This window comes from Ambystoma mexicanum, chromosome 7q, assembly GCF_040938575.1.
Source record: "Ambystoma mexicanum isolate Mex_15411 chromosome 7q, UKY_AmexF1_1, whole genome shotgun sequence".
Lineage (NCBI taxonomy): Eukaryota > Metazoa > Chordata > Amphibia > Caudata > Ambystomatidae > Ambystoma > Ambystoma mexicanum.
Genome location: NC_090941.1, coordinates 306,433,818 through 306,447,218, shown reverse-complemented (window position 1 = coordinate 306,447,218; position 13,401 = coordinate 306,433,818). Strand labels below are relative to the sequence as shown.

General features: G+C 45.8%; 1 long non-coding RNA gene across 1 annotated transcript in view; it reads right to left on the bottom strand.

The window, feature by feature from the left end:
• The window catches only part of LOC138528592 (uncharacterized), an 84,375-nt gene extending 73,553 nt beyond the window's left edge, over positions 1–10,822 (bottom strand). The window contains exon 1 of the long non-coding RNA XR_011284181.1: positions 10,643–10,822. This is a non-coding gene — a long non-coding RNA (uncharacterized lncRNA). The remainder of the gene's footprint in view (positions 1–10,642) is intronic.
• Positions 10,823–13,401: the final 2,579 nt, after the last annotated feature.

Sequence of the window (13,401 nt, the reverse complement as noted above, 5' to 3'; positions counted from 1 at the left end):
CAGGTTTGCGTGGTTGCGGAAGTCTGGGTTTGCTCCTGATGTGCAGTCCCGGCTCCTCAACATGCCCTTTGACGATGAACACCTTTTTGGCAGCAAGGCTGACGAGAGCCTTGAGAGGTTGCAGACCTGAAAAGCTGCAGCAAAGTCGTTGGGCGCTGCAGTTCACCAACCTCCGCCTTTTCGTCCTAGGGGACAGCAATGGAGGGGTGGTTCCTTTCGCTATTACTCGTCCTTCAGTAAAGCGAGAGGAGCTGGCAGTCAAAGAGGCCAACGCAGGGGTACCAGAGGTGGACGATAGGGTACCCGTGGTGCCAAGGCCACTCGGGCAGTTGCCTCTTTGCCCTCAGGTAACGCCGGAGCCGCTACCACTCAGTCATGAGGCCATGCCCCATGGTTTGCCGGTTGGGGGAAGGCTGGCGCAGCATCTTGTAGAGGGGCGTGCCATTACTTCAGATGTGTGGGTTCTGGAGATCATAACCCACGGCTACTGTCTTCCCTTTCGGCACAGGCCTCGCGACAATCCACCGGGGAACCTCTCTTTGCATAGTCCGGATCCGCTCCTTGCGCAGGAAATTCAAGCCCTGCTGGAGAAAGGCGCCATAGAACTGGTGCCTGTAGCGGAGAGGAACAAGGGATGGTATTCCCCTTATTTTTTGATTTCGAAGAAAGACGGGGGATTGAGACCCATCATGGACTTGCGCGGTTTGAACAAACTCCTAAGGAAGGACAAGTTCAAGATGGTTACTCTCTCTCAAGTCCTCCAGGCCCTTCAGCTTCAGGACTGGTTGGTGTCTCTCGACCTCAAGGATGCTTACTTCCATGTGCCGATCCATCCCAAGCACAAGAAGTACCTGAGGTTCGCGGTTGGAGACTCGCACTTTCAGTTTCGGGTCCTGCCGTTCGGATTCACCTCCGCCCCGAGGGTTTTCACCAAGCTCATGGTGGTGGTGGCAGCGCATCTCAGGCAAGGGGGGATTCACGTCTACCCCTACCTGGACGATTGGTTGATCAAGTCCTGGATCATCTGTCCATCACCTGCCAATCCCTTCACAGGCTGGGCTTCTCCCTCAATTTAAAGAAGTCCCATTTGACGCCAACACGGCGGCTCCAGTACATCGGAGCAGTGCTCGACACTTCCCTGGGGCAGTGTTTTCCTCCCCAGGTGAGGGCTCTTCACATTCAGCAGATGGTGCACAAGTTTCAGCATGCCCAGACGCTCCCAGCGTTCGAGTTCTTGAGGTTGCTCGGCCTCATGGCATCCTGCATTCTTCTGGTGCCAGAGGCTCACCTGCGGATGAGATCTTTGCAGTGGGCACTCAAGATGCAATGGTCGCAGTCCTCCGGCAGGATGTCGGGCCCGGTTCAGGTGCCGCCCTCGGTCGCCCGGGACCTTCTGTGGTGGGCCGTCGAAGGCAACTTGATGAAGGGGGCTCCATTTTAGCTTCCCTGGCCGGAGGTGACGATCGTGACGGATGCATCCCTCACGGGATGGGGAGCTCATGCCAACGGGCTGACAGTCAGCGATCGTTGGTCTCCGTCGGAGTCCAGACTCCATATCAATCTGTTGGAGCTGAGGGCCGTCAGGCTAGCCCTGAAGGCTTTTCTGCCGACTGTGCGAGGAAAGAGTGTCCTGATCCTGACAGACAACACAGTGGCCATGCACTACCTCAACAAAAAGGGGGGGGGCAGGGTCACTTCCTCTGTGCAGGGAGGTGATGCAGCTCGAGTTCTGGGCCATCCAGCAGGAAGTTTCGATCTCGGCAGTTCATCTGGCCGGAGACAACAACGTGACAGCGGACGCTCTGAGCAGGCAGAGCACGATCTCTCATGAGTGGGAGTTGGCTCAGGAGATTCTCCTGGAGATCTTCGCCCTTTGGGGGACCCCTCAAGTGGATCTCTTCGCCTCCAGTGTCAACCGGAAGTGCAAAAGGTTTTGCTTGCGGGAATTTCCTCCAAAAGGAGCCTTAGGAGACGCGTTCGTGGTGGAGTGGTCATTCCCGCTGCTGTACGCGTTTCCTCCAGTCCCCGTCATCCCGCAAGTGCTGTGGAGGTTACGGAAGTTCGGTTCCCGGATGATCCTCATTGCTCCGGCGTGGGCTCGGAGGACGTGGTACCCGGACCTTCTCGACTTATCCATCTGCCCTCCACGTCGTCTTCCCTACCGAGACGATCTGCTCTCAGTGGGGGTCAGGTTCTCCATCCAGAGGTCAGATCCCTCAACCTTCACGCTTGGCTTCTGAAAGGTTGAGGTATAAGGATTGGGACCTCCCTGAAGACATGATGGAGGTGTTGCTTTTGGCCCGAAGGCCAGCAACAAAGTCTCTGTACCGTTGCCGTTGGCGTAAGTTCTGCGACTGGTGCAGAGTTCAGAATGTGGATCCTTTTGCATGTGACATCCCCATGGTTCTGTCCTTTTTACTTTCTTTGGCCCACAAGGGCTTGCAAGTGGGTACCATTAAAGGTTACCCGGCGGCGCTGTCCATCTTTAAGCTCTCGTCTGAAGAGTGTTCTTACTTCAAAATCCCTTTACTTTCACAGTTTCTGAAAGGGCTCACTAATGTGTTCCCTCCGTCACCTTTCCTGGTGCCCGGTTGGGATTTAAACCTTGTTCTTAAGTTTCTTATGGGTGCTCCGTTTGAGCCTTTACATTCTTGCCCTTTGAGGCTGTTGACTCTGAAAACTGTGTTTTTAGTTGTGGTTTCTTCCCCTCACAGAGTGAGTGAGTTACAGGCACTTTCAGTTAAACCACCCTTCACTGTATTTCACAAGGACAGGGTTGTCCTTAGAGTTCGTCCTTCTTTTCTCCCGCAGGTAGTGACGGAATTTCATTTGGCCCAGAAGGTTGTTCTTCCGGCATTCTATCCTCCTCTGCATCCTGGTAAGGAAGAGGAGAGGCTCCATAGGCTTGATCCTAGGAGAGCTTTAAGCTTTTATGTTTCACGCATGTCCCGGGTAAGAGTGGACGATCAACTCTTTATTGGTTACGCTGGAAAGCGTTTGGGGCAAGCTGTGACAAAACAGACTTTGTCTCGCTGGATTATTTTGGCCATCTCGGAGTGTTACCGCTTGGCGGGTAAGGACCCACCGGCTGGCTTGCGGGCCCATTCTACCAGGGGTATGGCTGCATCTACTGCCCTGCAGAGGGGTGTTCCTATTCGCAACATCTGTGATGCAGCCACCTGGGCTTCAGTACATACATTTGTATGTCACTATTCCCTCGATTCCATCCGAGGACAGGATCTGGCCTTTGGCAAGGCGTTCCTTTGCTCTGCTATTTGATTGGCAATTCTAAATTTTGATTCTAAATTCTTTCCTTCCTCCTTGCTCTGGTACTGCTTTGGGAGTCTGTCATAGATATGGAATACGTCGGAGGACCCAATCCCCTCGAAGAACAAGTTACTTTCTTACCTGGTAACGTTCTTTCAATGGGATGGTCCGACGACGTATTCCATATCGCTCCCTCCCTGCCTTCCCTGCTGCAGAATTTCTTTTGCGATTGCAGCTTACGTTCCGCAAGGCTTTATGTCTGACTGGCAGTTGACTAATGTCACACGTTCTGGGGGAAAAAACTACAACTGAGGCTACGGGCGTCGTGCGTCCTACTTATCACATCGGATGACGTCGGACGACAGAGGAGGTCCTCGACGATGGCGCATCGACGTCATCGACGCAGGACGCAGACGCCGAAAAAAGTTTCCGAAGCAGCACAGCTGTGGTGATTACATGTCATAGATATGGAATACGTCGTCGGACCATCCCATCGAAAGAACGTTACCAGGTAAGAAAGTAACTTGTTCTTCTGCATACACCTCTCAAACTCCAAACCAAACACAACCAAAACCTACAGCACAACAAACCGCACAAGCTTCACTACATTGCAACAACAAAACAAAAAAACACACATAGACTCGCACAACAGTACACGATGACTACCGGCCGCAAACACCCCAGGCCCAGCCAACGACCCACTGGGCTGAGGCCGCCAACAGCACATCACTGCTCTCTTGCACTTTTCCTGCTTCGAGACACTAACTCAACTGCCCCTCCGCTTTCAGAGCCGCCAGAGCACCAGGAGACCACTCCGGTGGTGATAGTGCGCGGTACAAATGTCCTTTAACATTAACATTAACATAATAATACTACACACATACACAAACACACACACGCGCGCACACACAGATATAAACCAACAGGAACACACACATCTATATCGGTATTATAGTGTGGAGTAAATGGCATGACAGATTACACTCTTGTGAGCATGACACAATTGTCTCACATGTTTTGCTTTCCCATATGATTCATACGTCATGTAGAGGTTTAAGTACCGCTCACAAACACACATTCAAACCTGGGCCCTGAAGCCTAGGCCATCACATATCACACAAGCAAATCAACTAAGTAATGCATAAAGACATCCCTGTGATATCACCCATTCACATCATAGACTGAACCCTTGCATCACGACTAAAAAGTGAGGAGCCCAATTGAAAGAGGCTTTCTCAGGAAATCTTCGTTGGAAGTTGTAGCAAAAAAGAGTGCTGTCTTTTTAAGGTCCCCCTTCACACTGACATGAAGCAAACCTTTTAAGATTTAGAATTCAGCTGCTATAGAAGGATCATAGATTGGGAATAGCAAAGAAAACATCATTACCCGCTTTAACTTATTTGTTGTTTCATTATGCTAATATATTGGAATGTACTCTTTAATAATATATTTATACAACAGAATTAACTTGGTTGGTTAAATATTGATAAGGAGATAGACCAGAAGTTCTGTGATGATATAACCAGTCTGGGATTACAGGTTGGGGCACAGCCTGGCCAAGCCTCAGAGGTCAAAGTGAATGTGGAGCAGGTGGTTGTGGCTATTACAGGTTTGGGTGGTGGAAAGGCTTCTGGTCCCAATTGCTCACCTGTTGAGTTTTTCAAAAATGAATCGCCGATATGGGGCCCTGTGATTGCAATGCTGTGGTTACAACAGGCCCAGTCCCTGATTGTCCCTGATAGCTGGCAACAATGCCGTAGTAGTGCCAACTTTTAAAAAGGGGTGTAAGGATCGACCGGAAAATTACCGGCCAAATTCACTCCTAGATGGGGTAGGGAAATTGCATGCCAAATAAATCATCGGCCATATGGGTGGATTCAACAGGTATAATCGATCCATTGCAGGTGGGCTTCCAACAGGGAATGGGAACTACTGAAGAGTGTCTGAGAGACAGCTTACTTGTGGAAAAATACACACACCTAATTAACAGCAATCTATACGTGGTCTTTGCTGATTTAAGAACAGCCCTTGAGTCTGTCCCTCGCGGCAATATATGGCAGGTCTTACAGGGCTACAACATCCCTCCAGGTTTCTGATAGTCATCCTGTCTCTGTATTCTAATAATAGAGCTTTTTTAGATGGGGATCAAGTGGCGAGAACACCGAGAAATTTGATGTCAGCGGAGGGGTTAGGCAGGGCGGTGTGCTCGCTCCACTCCTTTTTTGTATTTATATAAACAGGCTAATTGAGGTGTTGGTGACTAGTGGTAAGGAAACGCCTATGGGCATAAGACACACTGCGTCAGTCTTTGCAAGGACTTGTGTAAAGCTTGGCTTGAAGATTAACAAGAGCAAAACAAAGGTTCTAGTCTTTAGAGGTAAAGGGGCTAGGCACGTGAAAGTGCGTGTGGAAATAGAAGGGGTTGAACTGGAGCAGGTCACAGCGTTACATTATTTGGGTCTGTGTTTTGCAGAGAACCTGGAGAGATCAGGTCTCGAAAGCTGCTACGAATTTGACAAAACACAGTGGCAGCATTAGGAGGTTCTATTGTACACATAGTAAAGGTGCATTGATACCGCCCTGAAACTGTATCGGTCTAAAGCTCTAGCCGCAGCAGTACAGTGCAGAGGTCTGTGGCTGTGAAAATTCGGTAAGCCTGGGTATAATAGAGAATACATTTTTAAAGTCAATAATGTCACAACCTACCAGTGCCCCGAATGCTACTTTGCATCTTGAATGCAATGTACGAGCGATGGAGCACATAACATTCTCTAAAACCCCTATGTTTAGGGTCCTGCATTTGTTCATCACCAGCCCTACACATGTTTAAAAAAGTTGGTGGCAAAGTCTTTGCCCCTAGAGGGTAGCCGCACAGTTCCTTGGCTGTTGCACATTAAGACCTGGTGCTCAGCATTGGGCCTTGATCGATACTGGGAGCGGCCAGCTAGTATAGGCCTGGAGTGAAGGGAAGTGATCAAGGAAGCCTGCAGAGAGCACTACCGACAGGCCATGGTGGCAACCTGTGCAGGCCTTTCTAATAGCCAGCTCTATCTGCCGGCAAAGGGCTCATTTGGCTATGAGCGTTACCTAGGCGTAATCACTCTATGTCTGGCCCGATCGTTATTATATGATCTAAGAGCAGGAACTCAGTGTGTAGCCTCCTTCATGAATGGATGGAACCACTCAAATTGTTCGGGGTGTCAGTGTTGTGGAGCGCTGGATGAATCTGTCATTCATTTTATGTTGCTATACACAAGATATAATGATCTAAGGGCGATGTATTTACTGCCAATTTGGAGATTAAAAGGTATCAGGAGGGTGTCCAAAGCACTGGAACTTTGTAAAAAATGTGAAGATCTTAACATGTTGCACTTTATTGCAAAATATATCCATAGGGCGTGGATATATGTCCTTTGATGTCCTGGGTGTTAGTCTTAGCAGTGCACGGTGGCGGCGCGAGTTATGGTTGCTTAGCTTACCATAACTGGTGAATTTCAGGGGTTTTTCGGTTTTGCTTGGAACCATAATGTCCGTTTAACACATTTTTTTCTTCGAATTTCATAGGTTTTTATTAGTCCAACTTAACCATAACATCCCTTTAACAAAGTTTTTTCAATGAATTTCATAGGTTTTTATCAGTGCAACTTAACCATAACGTCCCTTTAACAAAGTTTTTTCATTGAATTTCATAGGTTTTTACCAGTGCATGCTATTTTCCTACAACTTACTATTATCATACTTACCCAATATAGCAATATTTGTGTCCAATTTCCAAAGTTTCACCTTAAAACTCTGCCATTTCACACCATCTGGAATAATTTTTAACACTTCTATACACTTCTTGCAACTATTTCAACTAGATCTGCATCCGTAGATGTCTACGAACATCTGACTTCATAGCGGACCTTCCAGACAGTGCCACAGGACCATACGCTGGCGCGTGGCATGATGACTTGTCTGAGAACCCGTCCGCACTTCACGATTATACGGAATATACATACAAAATTTCATGCAGTTCCATTAAGTGGCGCCAAAGTTATAAGCCATCTAAGAACTGCATTTCACCAACCGTGTAATGCTGAGGTGTTCGCGGAATTTTCAGGACTATTCGCGAACATCCGAACTGTTCGCAGACTTTCACGGTAAAAACCATCTGTTTTTTTGCTTCTTGCAGCCATATTCCATCCCATCCTCATCACCCCTCACCTCCCCAGAGATTATTTGATAAGTTTGACAAGTGTAATGTTGTGTTTTTAAAATGTTTTTACTGCGATGTCCGCGGATTTGGTGAAAATCCGTCCAGCGGTTTGGGCTGTAGGCGTGAGCAAAGTTTTTTCCCATTATGTGTATCGGAAAAAAAGACGTTTTGGGACCCCCCTATAACATTTCCCCGCGGACCAAACCTCACCGAACTTTACAAAGAAATCCAGAGTGGGCCATGTACTTTTTTGCAAAGTTTGGTGAGGATTCATCCAGGGGGAGCAAAGTTATAAGCCGCCCAAAAAGTGCTCTTCCTATGGAAACAGCAACTTAACCATAACTACACGGCCACGGTATACAATGACTGAGAGGTGTGTCTGAAGGGATACATCAATCATCATCATCACACAATAGATGCCACACGCAGCTATCCTAAAATGGCATAGAGAAAGGTCACACACTTATACATGGAGAATATATTTATTCCATCACTACATAAATAGTTAAAAAACATCAAATAAAATGTAGAGTACTTGAAAAAAGTGCTGATCATACGTTATATAAGAGCCCAAATGTCTAAGTTGATTGCTGCGCTAAATGCGCTCAGGTCTATTGTGCAATGTGTGCATTAGCACTCATAACAGCTCTGTGTAAGAAAACATCAGTAACATATAATTGTCTCCGCGGAAAGCAACATCAACTTATATCAAAGCATCACAAAGTTCAACAATCTCAAGTCAATAAAAAGATCAAACATCTTATGTCTACTAGTTGAGGCAAAAATCAGTTATTCATGTTGTATTCATTCATGTGAGGTTCAAAGGTTTCTAAATTAATAAGATGCCCAAAAACTAGTTTTGACGGGCACTCGATAATGTGAAGTGCTGTGTCTTCTTCAGGACTGAGTGTGCATCGGAAGACAATGAAACAACATACATCAGAAAAGGGTGTGAGTTTTCTCCATCTATAATAAAACAAAAATATGTCTTACCCGCTATAATCTAGCGGTGCCTATCAATGCATGTTGCCGTGGGTCGTGCAGTTACCTTGGGATGATAAGCAAAGTTCATATATGGTCATGAATAAATACTAATAGACCTTTTTGAGGACTGTAGAAGTGATCATCATGCATGTTCATGAAGCCTAGTGCATTGCCTTTAGCCAGTGAGAAATCACTGAAACAAGAAGAAATATCCACTATCAAAAATTGAACATACACTGCCTGTGGTGCTGCACCTTTAAGGGCTTTGGCACATGGCGGAGTGACATTGCTCTCTGCCGCATGCCTTTAAATAAAGGGGGCGTGCCTGAGTCGCGCAGTGCGACCGGGGAGCCTGAGCCTACAACACGTCTCTGTGTGAGTCTGTGCCACTGGGGGATCTGGGGGCTCACAGAAGATTGCTGGGGATGTGGGACACCACACAACACTACCTATCTACGCATGTGGCAATAGTGCACTGTCTGGCCGCAATGGAAAGATTGACAAATTACCTGGCCGGCGTTTATGTATCTGTGTAGGGGCTGAAGTAGACTCATCTCCTGTAACTGCTTAATGTAAACGCTGTGTTGTTTCGTTGGCGTCGGACGTTTGTGAGCGTTACTTTGCTGAAATCGAATGATGTGACACGTGATGCGTGCTAACGCAACGTGCAAGGCGGCTGTCGAACACGAGTAGAGTATTGACTATAGCACTATAGATGTGTGCAACACCGTCTCATGTGTGAGCAGTATCTCAGTAGTCAAGAATAACTAAAAACACATCACAACCTTTTACATAGAGTGCTGTTTGCAAAAGTGCTGTGAACTAGATACAATGTAATCCACATGCATCAAAATGCCCAAGTGTTCATAACATGTGAAAAGTAAGCTGGTAATGATATGATATGATGTGGCATTTGTAACGCGCCTATACACAATGTTTCAAGGCGTGACGAGGCAAGGAAGGGGGAACAGAGGGAGGACAGAGACAGCGATCTTACTAGGCCAAGTGACATTGAGATTGTGCACTTGCAGGGGAGGGGGGAGGGGAAAAGTGGCAGGGGAAAGGGGAGGGGGCAGTGCTGTACATGGGATCAAAACAATAACAAGAAGTGTGGCCAGCAGGTGCAAGGGTAAGTGCAGATAGTAAGTGTCCAAAAGTGCAGGTAGGTGGACTGTAGGGTAACAGATACAGATCCAAGTGCAAGGGTTGCCGGGAGGCAGTGCGGGTGTGCAACTGGGCGGGTGGGGACCTGGACCCAAAACGGGAGGGTAGCCAGGTGACCAGTGCAGTATCAGACAGGAAATCAGCAGGGGAGAGGAAGAGAGAAGGCAGAAGCAAAGAGGAAGGTTTTAAGGTGCTTCCGGAAACAGTGATGGATCTCGTCAAATTTCATAGAGGCAGGGAGGCTGTTCCAGAGGAAGGCCCCAGCCGAAGAAAGAGATCTCACACCAACCCATTGTGTGGAGAAGTGACTGACCCTCAGGGAGTTGGAGGTGGAGGATCAAAGATAATGCAATTATTAGATTAGATAGAGCCTAATGGATGACACTCCTCTTGGTCATTAAGGCCACCTCTGAAACCTTGTAAATGATATATCCCAAACTGTTCTCTCAGTTTCTTCTAGTTGTTGGTTATATGTAGCAATAATTCTTTCAATTGCCCACCACTTTAATTCTTCTTGCCTGTGATCCATAGTGACAAAATGTTGCACTATTATAGCTTTATCAACGTGCATCAAGGGCCGTAAGAGGCGTTATGGGCCCTGAAGACGGAGTTAATGGCCTGATCGAAGTGAGGGCCTTTAACATATTATGAGGGACCATAACGCCCGGTAAGGCCCTCACTGCAGCTCTATTAAGCTATTACAACACCCTCAGTGTTTAATTAAAGTACAATAAATGAGACATGTTTATTGAAGAAGAAAACATTGCCAAATGATACATAAACGTTGCAGTCACATTGACTCGGTTGTGGGTTTTTTCATAGGGTGGTGGAAGGTGATTGGGTGGGAGGAGTATACTATCAAACATAAATCAGGTGTGGGTATGCCTGCCCAGTGTTTCTCTTAAGGTAATTTCAGTTTTTGTCCCCCTACACAAACTTACACTTCCAATTACTGCACACTTAAAACACTAACAAAACATTCCCAAGCAAACTCTGCATGTATATTTACTTAGCATGTAATTAACTTACATTTCTCTGCTCTGCTTTTCCATTAGCCTTCCCATATGATGCAGGAAACAACCAAACATCATGAGGTGGTGAGGGCAAGGTTCCCCCTGACTTCATTGCACCAAACAATCATACATGCCACGTTTTATTTTAAACAAACATGCCGCTCTTCCTCCTCGGGCGATTAAACGCTTGTTTAAATGCTTTCCTGGCGAAGGGAAAGCAGAAGGCGTTTCTTCCGCCTTGATTCAAGTGGGTGGGGCTGCGTTGCACACGTTCGTCTTGCAAAATGTAATTGGGTACGGAACGTTAACTCTTTCCCTTCCAAAATTACATGGAGACCAATGCAGTAACTTTCCAGGCTTCAGTGGGCGCCGGCAGTGGATCGGGAACAGGTAAGCAATTAGAACAGTAATTGCAGGCTGTAATCAATCTGCAGGCTATACCTGTTCGTATAGCCTGCAGATTGACCAATCACAGCCATCAAACACCCTCTAGGGTGTTCTAATGGTGCTGACATCGTTTTAGTTGTAATTTTGGAATGATGTTCCATGATGCACATTTTTACTTGTCTCAACGTCTTGCCTGCACATAATTTAAGGCATTGGATAATGTATATGACATTTGTAGTGTTACAAGTGCTGTGAGTGTTAAGTGACCAATTTCTGTCTCCTACTTGAATGGCATGTTTCACTGATGAAAACTTGCAGGTGCTCCACTTGCCGCGAGGGTAATAGCCTTTAATAGAATCTATACCCCAAGAGTCCTAAGGTTCAGCGCTGATGGAGATAACTTCCTATCAGCACTAGTTAATGCTTGTCTTCGAGTTTTGCCCTTGCGAAAGGCAAACAGTGTTCTTTGCAGCTCAGATTCATTGAGCTGGAGAATGTGCCAATTTTTAAAATCAATCTTTTAATGGCATTGCTCTGAGGGACAAATGTTTTAACACAACCCAATCTATCCATATTTTTTTATTTGTTGTTACCTTCGAGTAAGGTGCTCCTGTCCTTGCTTATAGCTCTCTTTCTGGCCCATCTCAACAAATGTTTCGAATTGCCTCTTCCGTGCATTCTGTCTAAAATGTCTGCCTCCTCATAAAAATCTTGCAATGTGGTACAATTATGCTGCGCTCTCAGGAATTGCCCATATCGAATATTATCTCTCAGGGCCTTAGGATGAAAACTGTTAAAATTAAGGATTGTGTTACAATCTGTGGGTTTTATGTATAGTTAAACACCCAAATTGCCACCTAGATCTTTGATGGTAAGATCCAAAAATGATATTTGCTGTGAGTCAATAGTAGAGCTAATTTCAGATGCAGTGGGTTGAGCCCATTCATCTACATGAGAAAGCCATGCATGTGTCCATCTTGCGTGTGCCAAATTATCAGAATATCATCGATATATCGCTTTAGCCAATTAATAGATTGAAAAAATGGATTGGAGTCCATCAGAATAGCAAGCTCGTCAAACCTAGCCATACATACATTGGCTAAATTGGGGCAAAAACTGACACCTTGGTTGTAACTTTAGTTTTGTAAACAGACCTTATTTTTGAAGCTGAAATAGTTCTTGGTCAAAGCTATATTCAACTGTTCCACAAGAAAGTCCAAGTGTAGAGTGTGTGGTGCTGCCCTTAGGTCCAAAAAATCTTGGATCACTCTAATCGACTATCCTTGGGGAATATTGGAATAAAGGGATTCTATGTCCAAGGTGACCAATAACTCAGTCTAAGAATTGAAGGCTATATCTTCAATATCGTTGATTACATATCTGGAATCTGCCATAACAGTGAGAGTCTCACAGGCAAGGGGTTTAAGAAAGAAATCGATTAACTTACCCAGAGGTTCTAGAACTTTCCTGCATATGGATACAATCGGTGGGCCCAGTGGATTGTGTAATGCTCTATGAATTTGAGGTAAAATGTACTTGACTGGGTTTCTAGGATTGGATAGTTTAAAAAGGCATGTTCTTTTTGGCTCAAAATGCCTCCCTCCAAACTTGTTGTGTTACTTGTGCTATCTGGCCTTGTATGGAAGTAACGGGATTGCCTCTAAATTTGCAGTAATGACCAGTGCTGTTCAAATTTCTCAACACTTAGGCATCGCATTGGTCAGCATCTACAATCACGATGCTGACACCATTTTTTCACCCCTCTAATGACTAGGTTGGGGTCACTGCTGAGTGATTTAATAATGGTATGGTCTAATCTAATGAAATTGTAATGCATAGGTTTCTGATGGTTATCATAAATCTGATCGAAACCTTTAACAATAGCTTTTTTCAAAGGTCAAGGTTTCCTTTGATACCATGTTGTTAGACTGAACAAGCTCTGACTTAGGGGCAAAAGGGATAAGACCTGTGTTAGGTGCTTCCGCTGTGTTGTTACTACCAAGGAAAGTGAAATGTGGACTACCCTCATAAACACGTCCTTGTTTTGATGAGGAATGTCAGGAGTGATGTTGGAAGAAGTCTGCCCTCAGACCTCCTAAAGTGGCAACTTCAAAACAAGTCAAGGTGCAACACATTACCTAGAACCCAACCGCACACTGAATGATTGTGGACCAAAAAAGGTTCCAAAATGTTATAAGGTATAGCTAATCAAAATGTAACACAAAATAATCAACATCACAATCAATAAACACATAAGAAATATGGTCATCAAATGTAAAAGAAATGTGACCCAATCTGGAAAAATACAGCCAGTTAACACGGGTCCGTCTACAATCTACACAACTCTAAATATACAAGAAAGTGTCAAATACAAATACATGAGCAATT